At 52.5% G+C, this 14,025-nt stretch overlaps 1 protein-coding gene across 4 annotated transcripts in view; it reads left to right on the top strand.

Annotated features, from left to right (window-relative positions):
* Window positions 1-14,025, top strand: part of AGBL1 (AGBL carboxypeptidase 1) — a 635,239-nt gene that overhangs the window by 331,939 nt on the left and 289,275 nt on the right. The gene's annotated exons all lie outside the window — the stretch shown is intronic.

Raw genomic sequence — 14,025 nt, 5'->3', positions numbered from 1 at the left:
CTCTGCAGGAAGCACCTTCATTCACTGTGGTCAGCAGGGAAGGCCAGAGCTGGGGCCCCCTGGAGGCACCTTGGGGCTCGCGAACCCATCGGGGAGTGTAACTCTCTGGTTTGCCTCTGTCCCACAAGGAAACATTCCCGTAATTCAAGGGACGCTTTGGAGGGCTACAAAAGGGAACCAGTGAGGAGCTCTGACTTCCCTTTGCCCTGGAAGAGGAGCTGGGGTCTCTGGATATGAGGGACCCTGGCTGCCACAGCCTCTTAGAGAACTCTCACTGGGAGCTCCGTCCGCTTTTGCATTAGGGGCAGAAGATGGAATTCCATTCTCCTCTGAAAAACACTTTCGTTTTTTCCATGTCTTTAGTATTGAACTTTACATGAGTTATTTTCTACAGAGATTTATTCCAACAAGTAAAAGAAAGTGACTTGTAATCAGAGCAGACTGCCCCACGCGGAGGTGGCCCCGGCTGAGGCAGAGTGACCAGGAGTGACCACGTTCCGCCATTCAGTCTGTTGAACTGCCAGTGGGACACACTGGGGCCTGAATTTGGATATTGGCCCTGCAGAGCAGAGACACCCGGGCAGCAGCAGAGCGGGGAGCCGAGCTTCCTGTCTTGGAGAAGGTGCATCTGCCAGCCGCTGCAGGCAGCCACTGCACTGGGGGTGCGTGTCCAGGGCTCACGTGGGTCCTGCGTTGAGTGGCCACTTGATGTTAACCCCAGATGGAATTCCCAGCAGGGCCCTTCACTGCTGTGCTCCCCAGGGTGCACATGGTGTCTGACACACAGTAGGTGTTTTGGCTGAATAACAAATGTTTGGTGAGTTAGTGAACGATATGTTTTTATATAACTCTTATTTGTTGAATGTCATTTCATGTCTTACAGCAGCTTGGACAAGTGTGAAGGGGAGCATTCGGTTTTTACAGACAAGAAAGCTGAATGCAAAGGTTTCTGGGACTTGTGGTCAAGGCATGACACTGGACTCTTAGGCCAGGGCTTTTAAAACACTAAACAGAGGGTCGGCGCCACGGCTCAACAGGCTAATCCTCCGCCTGCGGCGCCGGCACACCGGGTTCTAGTCCCGGTCGGGGCGCCGGATTCTGTCCGGTTGCTCCTCTTCCAGGCCAGCTCTCTGCTGTGGCCCAAGAAGGCAGTGGAGGATGGCCCAAGTGCTTGGGCCCTGCACCCCATGGGAGACCAGGAGAAGCAACTGGCTCCTGCCTTTGGATCAGCACGGTGCGCTGGCCACAGCGGCCATTGCAGGGTGAACCAACGGCAAAGGAAGACCTTTCTCTCTGTCTCTCTCTTTCTCTCACTGTTCACTCTGCCTGTCAAAAAAAAAAAACACTAAACAGAGAAAACATTTCTTATGCAAAGTTGGCTCCCAGGTCCCACAGGCACCCCACACAGTGGTCCCCAGGGTGGTGCCAGAGCCCTCCGCTGGGAAACACTCCCGTCTCCGATTCCCGAGGGCTCGAGGAGCCCCCTGAGGCTCTGGGCTCCCAGGACCACTCTCCTCTGTTTCCTCTCCACCCAGAAGGCGTCCAGGCACAGGACCTTCCAGCTGCCAAATGCCTGTAGGGTTGTGGCAGGGTCTCCTGGAGATGATGCAGGCAAGGAGCTCGCCAGGGCTTGGGGTGAGGTTTGGGTTCCAGGGTGGGGCCGAATGCAGGGTTCCGGGCTGGGGATGAAGGTGGGGTTCTGGGGTGGGGCCGAATGCAGAGTTCCACAGTGGGGCCTAATGCAGGGTTCTGGGGTGGGGCGTAGGTGGGGTTCCAGGGTGGGATGAAGGTGGGGTTCCAGGGTGGGGATGAAGGTGGGGTTCCGGGGCACGCAGACGGGACTACGGCTGGGGATGGTGCTTTGACGATGAGTAGAATGAGAGGCTGAGTTGTGCCTCGTTCGTTCTTCACATGGTGGTAGGAACTTGTGATACTGCACGAAGCGCAGTCATTACCCATTTTATTTCACGCCACAGACATCACAGCTGTGTGTGCTAAATGTGCAGAATAATGTGTTCTTGCCTTTGTGGCAGCAGCAAGCATTTGATTTGTTTTCCAATCGGTTTCATTTCACGTAAGAAATTTAAACACATAATCTTATTCACATCGATGCAAGTTCTTCCAGAACTTTCTGTGGACCGGTGCCTTCTCGTGCCCCAAGGACTGGAGGCAGACTCGGCGCCGCCCTGTCTCTGAAGGGCTGAACTTCTCGTGGAGCACACAGCGGTGGTGTCCCAGAGGTCCTCGGTTCCGGCCACACCATGTGCTCGTCGTGGTCACCCAGCTGGTTACTCCAGTGCAGTCGTGAAGACGTGACCATGGCAGATAATACCTCCCGTGTTCCTGAATATTGGTAATGACGGCACTCCTCTGTGTTGGATATCAGTTTCGCTGGCTATAGAGCCATCGCCTCACATCCTCTTTATTTATTTATTATATTTTATTATTTTTTTTGACAGGCAGAGTGGACAGTGAGAGAGAGAGAGAGAAAGGTCTTCCTTTGCTGTTGGTTCACCCTCCAATGGCCACCGCGGCCAGCGCGCTGCGGCCGGCGCACTCCTCTGATCCGATGGCAGGAGCCAGGTATTTCTCCTGGTCTCCCATGGGGTGCAGGGCCCAAGCACCTGGGCCATCCTCCACTGCACTCCCTGGCCACAGCAGAGAGCTGGCCTGGAAGAGGGGCAACCGGGACAGAATCCGGCGCCCCGACCGGGACTAGAACCCGGTGTGCCGCCGCCGCAAGGCGGAGGATTAGCCTAGTGAGGCGCGGCGCCGGCCACATCCTCTTTCTTTAAATATCTTACTTAATGCTTCCAATATCCGCAAGCAATTTTCTCCTGAAGCGTTGCCGTCACAAAGGGGAAATATAATATTCAGCTTGGAATGGCATCTTCTTGTTACTTAAGTTCCCAGAGTTTCCTGTCCATTAAATTTCAGTCCTATTATTGGATTTTGTCTTGGTATTGGTTGTTCTGGATCAATATTCTCAGATTTATAAAACACTATTTAAGTGTGCAGCTTGGATTTTTAAAAAACGATTTCATGATTTCATGAGCATTTTCTTTTTTAAAAAAGATGTATTTATTTAAAAGGCAGAGTATTTAGAGAAAGGGGGAGACAGAGAGTGTGAGAGAGGGAGAGGTCTTCCATCTGCTGGTTCACTCCCCAGATGGCTGCTGTAGCGAAGCCAGGCCAGTCCAAAGCCAGGGCTTCACCCAGGTCTCCCGTGTGGGTGCACGGGAACAGGCACTTGGGCCGTCCTCTGCTGCTTTCCCAGCTGCATTGGTAGGGAGATGGATTGGAAGTGGAGCAACTGGGACTTGAACTCGTGCTCAAATGGGGTGCGGGCACTGAGGCTGCAACTTTACCTGCTGCGCCACAATGCAGGTCCCAATGAGCAATTTCTTATTTGTTTTTTTTTTTTTAATTTTTTAAATTTATTTGAGAGGTAGAGTTATAGACTGAGAGGGGAAGAGACAAAGGGAAAGTTCTTCCATCCTATGATTCGCTCCCCAGGTGGCCGCAGTGGCCAGAGCTCAGCCAATCCGAAGCCAGGAGCCAGGAGCTTCTTCCGGGTCCCCCACGTGGGTGCAGGGGCCCAAGCAGTAGGGCCATCTTCTGCGTTCCCAGGCCATTACAGAGAGCTGGGTCAGAAGTGGAGCAGCCGGGACTTGAACTGGCATCCATATGGGATGCTGGCGCTGCAGGCAGAGGCTTAGCCCACTACGCCACAGTGCCAGCTCTTATTTGAGTTTTAAGGTTTCTTCTGATCCTTGGTTTCTCTCTTTGGAGTTACCATTATTTGTGTGTTGGATGCTCCTTGCCTATTTTCAATATCTGTTACTTTGTCTTAAGTCCTTTTAATCTGTTTCCTTGTGATTAAAAAATGTTTTATCATTACATTGTTTTTACCTCAAGGCATTATTTGCCATATTTATTCACTTTTCTGTCTTTTCTATCATAGTTTTCATTTTCTTTTCCTAACCATTATTACCTCATTTTTGAGGTTTGCTAATGCCTATGTTGTTTTCTCATAAACTATAGAACAATATTTCCATGTTGCATTTTCAAGTTATAACTTTAAGAAAACTCTTTAACTATGTATCATGTACTTTTTTTGGTAAAAACAAGTTGCAATAGCAAGTTGTATATAAATTTCTGTATGTAGTTCACCCATATTCCTCAAATGGGAGCACCTCTCATAGCCATAGAGTAATGGCTGAAACCAGGAAATGCGCATGAGATTCCAGTGTCAATAACTCTGCACGCATTGTGGCCGGCGCCCCTCTTGCTGGGCTAGTCCTCTGCCTGTGGCACCAGCGCCCTGGGTTCTAGTCCCGGTCAGGGCACCAGATTCTGTCCCAGTTGCTCCTCTTCCAGGCCAGCTCTCTACTGTGGCCTGGGAGTGCAGTGGAGGATGGCCCAAGTGCTTGGGCCCTGCACCCGCATGGGAGACCAGGAGGAAGCTCCTGGCTTCTGGCTTCGGATCGGCACAGTGCACCAGCCGTGGTGGCCACTTGGGGGGTGAACCAATGGAAAAAGGAAGACCTTTCTCTCTGTCTCTTTCTCTCTCACTAACTCTGCCTGTCAAAAAAATAAATAAATAAAACAAAACCGTGCATGCATTGCTCCGTTTTCCATCCCTGCCCCTTCCCGTCACAGCTCCAGGGTCAGCAGTCCTGTCTGAGACCTCCTCCAGCCCACGGGACCCCCTTGGGCTGTTTTCCCGCTCTTGACCAGACGTGTTTACAGAGAACTGGCCGTTATTTAGACTCTGCCTTGATTTGCGTTTGGGGGCTGCGTCCTTGGGATGAGCGGTTACTTCACGTTGTGGGTGAGAGCACACCCTCACGGGGGACATGGTGCTGCGCCCAGTGTGTTACGCCGTCCTGCCTCACCAGTGGGCACTTGGTGAGCTGGTGTCGGCCGGGCTTCTCACCGTAAGTTGTGATTTTTCCCTTTGGCGCATGTAAGCATCTTGGGGCAAGAGTCCTGGAGAGTGTCGACGTCTGCCGCTGGCTTTTCTTTCACCTGCTGGTATAGCATCCACTGCTGGTTCTTTGCATTCAGCGGTTTTTCCTGTGGGGTTTGCCAAGTGATAGCCTCCATTTTCCTCACTCCTGCTTGTTAACTGAATTTCTACCAAGGAGCCATCCTTTCTCCTCTACTCCTTGGTTTGTATATATCAGTGTGATATGATGAGTGCTTGTTCTATGGTTACTATATAATCCTCTTATTTTATTGTGAAATCTCAACTCATTCGGCCATTAAGGTTCTCTTAGAATCAATCTCTGTCATTCCAGCAAGTTCTCCTTATTTTTTAGTTTCCTTACTTTTTTTTTTTTAAAGATTTTCTTTATTTATTTAACAGGTAGAGTTACAGACAGTGAGAGAGAGAGAGAGAGAGACAGACAGACAGAGAGGTCTTCCTTCCATTGGTTCACTCCCCAAATGGCTGCAACGGCCGGAGCTGCGCTAATCTGAAGCCAGGAGCCAGGTGCTTCTCCTGGTCTCCCGCATGGGTGCAGGGACCCAGGCACTTGGGCCATCCTCCACTGCCTTCCCAGGCCACAGCAGAGAGCTGGCCTGGAAGAGGAGCAGCCAGGACTAGAACTGGCACCCATATGGGATGCCGGGGCCGTAGGTGGAGGATTAACCTAGTGCGCCACAGCGCCAGCCCCTTCTTACCTTTCTATTCTATGTTCTCTCTCTGCCTCACCTCTAGAGCCAGGCATGTCTCCAAGAAGCCCTGGATGCACTTATTGGGTGATGGTACCTAGAAACTGAGCTCTGGGCATTGCACATGTCTCTTGCTGTTGGGATATTTCTACCTCTAGGTCTTCTCAGTAGACAGAGACAGAGGTAGGACATAGGTGTGTGAACACACACACACACACACACACACGTATCAATTTCTGTATTTATCTTTCTGTATAAAATCTGAGCCCATGCTGATCCCTCTGATTCCAATACAACCTCATCGAGTTAATGCTTCGTTTGCAGCTCCTTTCTGTGACTGCGAGAAACCTGGCTGTTATTATTCCTAATTGATTTGTTTATTTACTCAGTCCTGTAATACACACAAAGTAATTTTAGAATTGCTAGCTCAGAGCTGCACACTGCTGTGAAAGGCAAATTTGTGTGCTGTCCTTTTTGTCTTTAGCTTTACATTTTGTAGCTGAAATTATGTTTTCTGAAGTGACTTAGGTTGGTTCTTTTTCCTTCTTTCAGTATTATTCATTTGTTGTAGAGTTCAAGTTCACTGTAAGTGTTTATAATCCACGTGGGTCCCTCCATGGTTCTCTGTTTGATTATATTTATTTATTTGTTCACATGAGAATGTGGATCATTAACATGGTGCTGAGAGTTGGAACCACGCGAAGCAAAACAGAAAACACTCAGGGGAGCCTCGCTCACTCCGCACCCCCTCCACACCGGGCAGTCCCCCCTCTTACTCTTCATCCTGGATTTCCAGGCACCTTCTGTAGGCAGTCACTGTAATAGCTTCTGATTTATCTTTTTGCAGTTTTTCACAAATAAATAGATGCATGCACTTTCCGTCTCCTTCAATCTTATGTATTCTTTCCCACTTAACTCTCTCTATGTGTGTATATGTATGTGTGTATACACACAAATATATATATATATGTAAAAGTTATAAGTTTTGTACTTTTTTTTTCTGACAGGCAGAGTGGACAGTGAGAGAGAGAGAGAGAGAGAGAGAGAAATCTTCCTTCCCTTGGTTCACCCCCCAAATGGCTGCTACGGCCAGCGCGCTGCTCCAATCTGAAGCCAGGAGCCAGGTGCTTCTCCTGGTCTCCCATGCGGGTGCAGGGCTCAAGCACTTGGGCCATCCTCCACTGCCTTCCCAGGCCACAGCAGAGAGCTGGACTGGAAGACGAACAACCAGGACTAGAACTTGGCGCCCATATGGGATGCCGGCACCATAGGTGGAGGATTAACCAAGTGAGCCACGGCGCTGGCCCGTGACTTTTTTATAAAAGATTTATTAATTTATTTGAAAGGCAGAGTTAGAGAGAGAGACAGACAGACTGACAGAATCAGAGAGGGAGGGAGGGAAGATCTCCCATTTGCTGATTCACTCCCCAAATGGCTGCAACAATTGAGGCTAGGCTAGGCCAACGCCAGGAGCCTGCAGCTCTACCTGGGTCCCCCATGTGGTACAGGCACCGAGGTACTTGGGCCATCTTCCGCTTTTCCAGGCCATTAGCCGAGAGCTGGATCAGAAGCGGAGCAGCCAGGACTTGGGCTGATGCAATTATGGGATGCCAGCACCACAGGTGGCAGCTGACCCCACTCCATCACCATGCTGGCCCTTCTACTGTGACATTTCAAGACACCTCTGTTCTGATTAGATGAGGATGGTCAGCATTTCTCCGTCTCTGACTTTACCTGATTGATGGGGACTTGGCGCTCCTTTCTGCTGTTTGCTCATAAATATATAATAAGTTATGGCGGACGCAGTCATCCACTGTGCTCTGGGGCACAGCACTTACTCCTTCAGTCGACTCTGGCTTGGACGGTCCAAACTCCACCCCGCCTCCCTTGCATCCGCTAGTAATCACTCTTGTGTTTCAATTGAGGGCTTTTTCTTAGCTTCCACATGAGGATAGATGGCACTCATCTCTCTGTATCTGGCTTATGTTGCATGAGGTGGGGTCCTCCAGTTCCAGCACTCTTGCCCCAGGTGGCAGGAGTTCATTCTTTGTTACGGTGGCCTGGTGCACTGTGTGCTTATGCCACATTTTCTCTTTGCGTTCATCAGATGATGGGTACCTTGGCTGATTCCATGTCTCTGCTGTTGTGAGCAGTATTGCAGAAACCATGGTGGGTCAGGCAGCTCCAATATAACAACCCATTTCTGTCCTTCTGGCTGATGGGTTTTTCTGTTTCTTGGCTAATGTGTCCCCTCTGTACTGAAGAGCTGTGGTCATGGCTACCTCAGTCCACTCAGTCCTACCCTGTGGAAATTCCTCTGTTGTGTCTCCTTTGAGGGGAGTCTTCCTATTCTTCCTCTAGGATATTTAGAGAAGAGGTTTTACGAATGTGTGTGTGTGTGTGTGCACGTGCTATCCACTAACTTTGTCTTTCTTGATTATTGTTATGAGGAATGAGGATGGCACTTTGAAAAGCTTTTTTTTATCATTATAGAAGTGATGGTTAGCTCTTGATTTGTAAAGATTCTCTTTTATAATTCCCCAATTTACAACTTCTTTTGAGGCTTAATAAGGATTTAAGGTTTCAGAAACTGAATAACTCACTCCTATTCATATCTAGCAAATCACATTGCATGGTCCCTCATTCAGCCGGTTGCAGCAGTGACGCGATGTGGTACGGACTGGCCGGCCTCAGAACTGACAGCAAACCCACAGTTCACTGCTCACGGGCAGCTCTGTTTGCATATTGTTCCCAGATGCTTGTCAGTCTCAGCACGTATCTTTAGAAACTTCTACCGTTGAGTGTAGACAATTGGGAGCCATATTTATTTTTATGGAGTCAGTTTTATATGGGGTGGAATATTATGTAAAAAATTAACTGAATACATATTCTTGATTGGTGCCTGTGGCGTTATAGGGCACCTCTATGTTTGCAGCCAGACTGGCCCAGCCTCTGCTCCGGTCTGAACCGATTTCCATGGAAGCTCTCCTTGCTGTGGGATCCTTTGAGTTATCCCATTGGATGTTGTGGTACTGTGGAATCTGATGCATCAAGATTCTTAGAGAAAACACATTTTAATCTTAACTCTGTGTTGGCTTTCAAATGAAAACATTCAAGAGACTAACATAACGGGGGGAAGGGGTGGAACGGGTGGTCAGGTATGTGTTGGGGGGGGGGGTTCTCCAAGGTTTTGGTGCTGGCTCTGCTCCAGGGAAGGCTGGAGATAGTAAATACTGTGCCTGTGTTCCAGTTCCCGGGAGTGTGGCGGCGCTGAGGCTGGCTGAGGGTCAGTGGTTTACTGGAAAAAGCTGCTTTTCCCTCTTGCCCTACGGTACTGCGTACAGCACTGCTCCTCCCACTGAACTGTGCACACACTCACCAAGGATGTTGCAAAATGCAGATTCAGAGGTAGGACCCTAGGGTGCTGCTGGGTGGCCACGAACAAGGACACAGTGAGTGGCTGGCTTCGTGTTGGGCTGACCAGTGCAGGCGCCCACTTTGGGTTCTTTCTTGCACAGCGATGACCTTTGAGCCAGGGCAGTTCCCTCGTTGAACCCCAGCTGTCCTGGTCCCTGGGATGGCCCTGCTCCTGCTCACCCACTGCGGGCTCTCAGCGGTGCTGGGAACACCTGGCTTTGGTCTCTTCTATTCCTGGGTTATTGATTCTGAGCATTTTGTGTGATAAAAATGTCCTGAACATAATAATATGTCCCTGGCAACTCTGGTTGCTTTGGCTTTAGAACAACTGTGCCCTTAAAATGAGCTGCCTTTTGTTTTTCCCTCTTTTGTCCCTTTTCCATCTAAGCCGTGATTATTTGGAAAGCTCCGGGTGTCGTGCCTGGCTGATGGTGCCCCATGCTGTTCTGACGTGTTCTGGAAGCTTCCGTGCCTCCCGCGCGCTGGCTGCATCCGTTCCCGGGATTGCAGCGAACGGTGACGCTGCCGCCACCTCTCCGGCAGGGCTGCCTTCCTGGGCAGCGGCGCTCGCCATGCTGGGGGCCCCGGTAGTATCGAGCCAGGAGTCGTTCCTGCACTCTGATGGACGCCGCCTCTCCGTTGCACAGGCCTGGGTAGATGGGGCAGTGTTGAAAAGCCCTTTATTTCTCTGACTGCAGCTTTATTGATTCTCCTTTAGGAAGTTTTCCTCTTTGATCCCCTGACTTGTGGCCCGTTCTTTGAGTCAGGGTTCCGGGAAATGTAAGGTCTTTCACTGAAACCCTTGGCTGTGCTGCCCGTCTCCTGGCATCTGGGTGAACACGCTCCTTTAAGTAAGACCAGACGCTCACTGTGAGGGCTCGGCCCCAGCAAACCCAGTTCCAAAGGTTGGAGACCTTGTCGCGGGCTGCAAATGGCAGGGATGGAGAGGATGTGCTTGTGAGGTGATGCAGCCACACACATCGAGGGAGGGGGATGAGGCTGGGTGGGGGGAGCAGCCCCACCGGGGGCTCCAAGTCGGTGCAAGGCCATGAGGCCCGCTCTGCTCTGGGACCCAAGCTCTGCAGGACTTCCAGATGCAGGACCTGGGCAGGGAGAGCAGACCCACAGTCTGCGTCTGCTGAGGGGTTTCTATGATGCAAGAGTGTCCAGGCTTCATCCTAGCAATCTTGACACCCAGGTGGGTGGGCTCCTGCGTTCTCACTCCCGACACTCAGGTGGGTGGGCTCCTGCACCCACACTCCCGACACCCAGATGGGAGGGCTCCTGCGTCCACACTCCCGACACCCAGGTGGATGGGCTCCTGTATCCTCACTCCCGACACTCAGGTGGGTGGGTTCCTGCACCCACACTCCCAACACCCAGGTGGGTGGGCTCCTGTATCCTCACTCCCGACACCCAGGTGGGAGGGCTCCTGCGTCCACACTCCTGACACCCAGGTGGGTGGGCTCCTGCATCCACACTCCCGACACCCAGGTGGGAGGGCTCCTGCACCCACACTCCCGACACCCAGGTGGGAGGGCTCCTGCGTCCACACTCCTGACACCCAGGTGGGAGGGCTCCTGCACCCACACTCCCGACACCCAGGTGGGAGGGCTCCTGCGTCCACACTCCTGACACCCAGGTGGGTGGGCTCCTGCACCCACACTCCCGACACCCAGGTGGGAGGGCTCCTGCGTCCACACTCCTGACACCCAGGTGGGTGGGCTCCTGCATCCACACTCCCGACACCCAGGTGGGAGGGCTCCTGCACCCACACTCCCGACACCCAGGTGGGAGGGCTCCTGCGTCCACACTCCCCACACCCAGGTGGGTGAGCTCCTGTATCCTCACTCCTGACACCCAGGTGGGAGGGCTCCTGTGTCCACACTCCCGACACCCAGGTGGGAGGGCTCCTGCACCCACACTCCTGACAAATGGGGTGGCCGGGCACCCTACGTCTGGCACACTTTGTTCATCTAGACTTTGTCTTAAACCATCCTCTACTTAAATTCTGAAAAATCGGGAGGGTCAGTTTGGATCAAATGACTTCACCTCTGAAACAAAAAGGAAGTAGATTCTTTTTTCCTTGTAAGTTCGTGATTTTTAGTGGAAAAAATAGCAATATCACCATTTTATTCTTCTCATAAGTGAAGCAGGACTTCAGACTCTATTTGAGGGATGACCCCTTTTCAGAAATTATAGGCACTGAATTTATCACCAGCCAGTCCTCGCTGTCCATCTGCTAATTCTCCCTACACAGAGGGAGCAGCTGTCATTTCAAAAATGCTACAGTAGATAACAAGACGGGTGCGTTTCATTTTCAGAAAGTGCAGCGATTCCTGACTGCATCTCTGGTGTTGTTAACACAGAGATGCCAAATGGATGGAGAGACTGGAAGCGAATGGACTTGCTTTAAAAGGAGAGGCACTTCAGCGAGGTGCAGTACTACTGCAGTCCCTGGCAGCTGCACAGATCCGGGAGCCCCCGGAGCCAGAGGCATCCGCAGACACTGCCGTCCCAGCGCCCTGCACCCACACAGGGGGTCCTCAGCCACACAGCCTTGCGTGCCCACGGGGAGAGCCACCGCCTCCGTCCCTGTCCACCTCTGCTAGCTGCCCTGGCTTCCCTGTGTCTTCTCCTCATTTGGATGAACTTAGATGCCAACTTCCCTCATGCAGTGAGAACATCTGAGTTCCAGCGAATTCTGTCGATGATTCCTTTGCATTTTGTTCTTAGATGAATTCTTTTCTGCTTAGCCCTACTGTCGACTGGTAGGTGTGCTCAGGTCTCCTGCTCCTTGAAGCTGATCTCAAGAGTGGGCGTTGGTCCAGCTGCTACGACACCCGCGTCCCACCGCTGAGGACCTGAGCTCAAACGTGGCTCCAGCCTTGATGCCGGCTTCCTGCTGTGATGTGTGCCCTGCACGGCAGCAGGCAGTGGTCCAAGTGATGGGGTCCCTGGCGCTCACGTGGGTGGTCCAAGTTGAATTTCTGGCTCCCAACTCTGGCCCCTACTTAGTCCTGGCTGTTGTAGGAACTTGGGGAGTGGGCCAGCTGAGAGACATGAGTGCTTCCCCCGCCCCCCCGCTTCTGTCTCCCTCTCTGTTAAATAAATAATTAGATAGAGCAAGCACCTGAGCGCGTGACCGTGTGTCTCACCTGGGGCCCGTCTCCAAGGTCTTGTCCCTCTGCCCAGCTTGCGAAGCCACCAGATTATGTGTCCTGAGGAGCCACAGAGCTGTGCCGTGCCTCCCTGTGACAGGCATGGTGCAGGTGTGGGTTAGTCTTGGGTGTGGATGGCATTCCACAGGGAGTTTCCATGGGGGTATTGAAGCCAGAGACTGTGTCACTGAATTCCCAGACGGGCTCTGGAGAGGTGGGTTCAGCGCATTCACATTTTCCCCACATGAGGACACAGATCCCCACACTGGTGATGGCTGGGAGCTGGGACCAGGTCGTCTCACCCAAGCCCCGGCTGCTTCCGGCTCCAGTGCAGACCCTGCGTGTCCTGTCTGGGGGCTGCGATGGAGAACTGTGTTCCTGCTGCGTGGTGACCCGGGGCCGTCCCACACAGACGTTGCCCTGCACTTGGTCTCCATGGAGCGCAACACAGAATTGCTGCTGAGCGGACGCGTACAACACTCGCATTTTCATCTGCACAAATAGAAACGCTTTTAAAGGGCCTTGGCTGATTTAATCATGGTCAGTGTTACTGGGGGAAAACAAACTGCCTATGGCTGAGAATCCAGGTCAGGGCAGGGAGCGGCGTCCCAGGGGGTTAGGCAGACCCGAGCCCTGGGACCTCGCACCTGCAAGTGCCTTGATTTGAGAAGGAAATTAGTTGATCGCAGCAAAGGTGCTCGGGACAAGTCTGCACGCCCGCCCCTTCCCTGACTGTGGGCGTCAGAGATCCGCCTCACACTTCCCCTTCCTCCTCGGTCGCCAGGCAGAACAGATCAGCCTGTTTCTCGATGTCATTGTCACTGAAAAGAGGAAGGGAGGGAGAAAAAGGATAAAACGCCAGCGAGGAAGATGCGCAAACCTACCATTTCTAAGTCAAAACATTGGAATGGGGAAATCGGGGATGAATGATTACTCTGAGGGTGTTCAGTCCCCGTGATGCGTGCGGAGGCTGACGTGCCGCAGGAAGCCGGTGGTTGAGGGTAATTCAGGAGCACACACGTGAACACGCCGTGAGCGGGGAGGCCGATGGATGAGCGAGCTTTGCCTCCGCTCCCTCTCAGGGTTTTCTCGGTAACCGAGAAGCTGTCCTCACCCCCCAGGCAGCTGTCCGTTTAACGGGGGAGGAAAAGGAAGCAAAATTAGCCCACTGGAAGGGGTTTTCAGAGTCTCTGATTGGGTGCTCCTCGGGCTACCACTGCAGTGGGCACGCGTAGAAGACAGTGGCCTGGGAACTCAGGACCCATCTCTGAGAGCCCAGCACGGATGACTCCCTGGAGGCTGGAAGCAGAGGCCTGGGGTGGCAGGGCTGGCAGGGCCGGTGACGGGGCGGTGGCGGCACCTGGCTCGGGAACCCTGCTGGGGAGATAGTGGCCTGGCAGGACGGGGAGCACCTCTCCTGGCTGTGGGCCTCTCGGATGACTCGGGCTCTGAGATTCCCGGCTCAGAGTGGCCGTCAGGGCCCCCCCTACCCAGCTGGGCCACCTTTGCAAATCCGCCTGGAGCTCCGAGAGCAGACACCTCCTTTCTCAAAACGAGGGGATTATGCTCTTGCCCCCTTTAGGTCTGACACCCTGTGATGCTCTCTGGAAGGAGGCAGGCTTTACCACGTCCTGCACAGCCCGGGGCGGCGGCAGTGCCCTAGGACAGCAGATCTGAGTGTGAGAGGCAAACAGGACCCAGCAGAAAGCCTGCCTGTGATTGTGAGCGCATGGGCCACTATTCAATCATTGCTAAGCTCAGTCTCTTC

Source organism: Oryctolagus cuniculus, chromosome 12 (genome assembly GCF_051225735.1).
Source record: "Oryctolagus cuniculus isolate XC-2025 breed Fujian yellow rabbit chromosome 12, ASM5122573v1, whole genome shotgun sequence".
NCBI lineage: Eukaryota > Metazoa > Chordata > Mammalia > Lagomorpha > Leporidae > Oryctolagus > Oryctolagus cuniculus.
The sequence above is the reverse complement of the archived record's forward strand: the minus strand, read 5'-3'. Positions and strand labels throughout refer to the sequence as shown.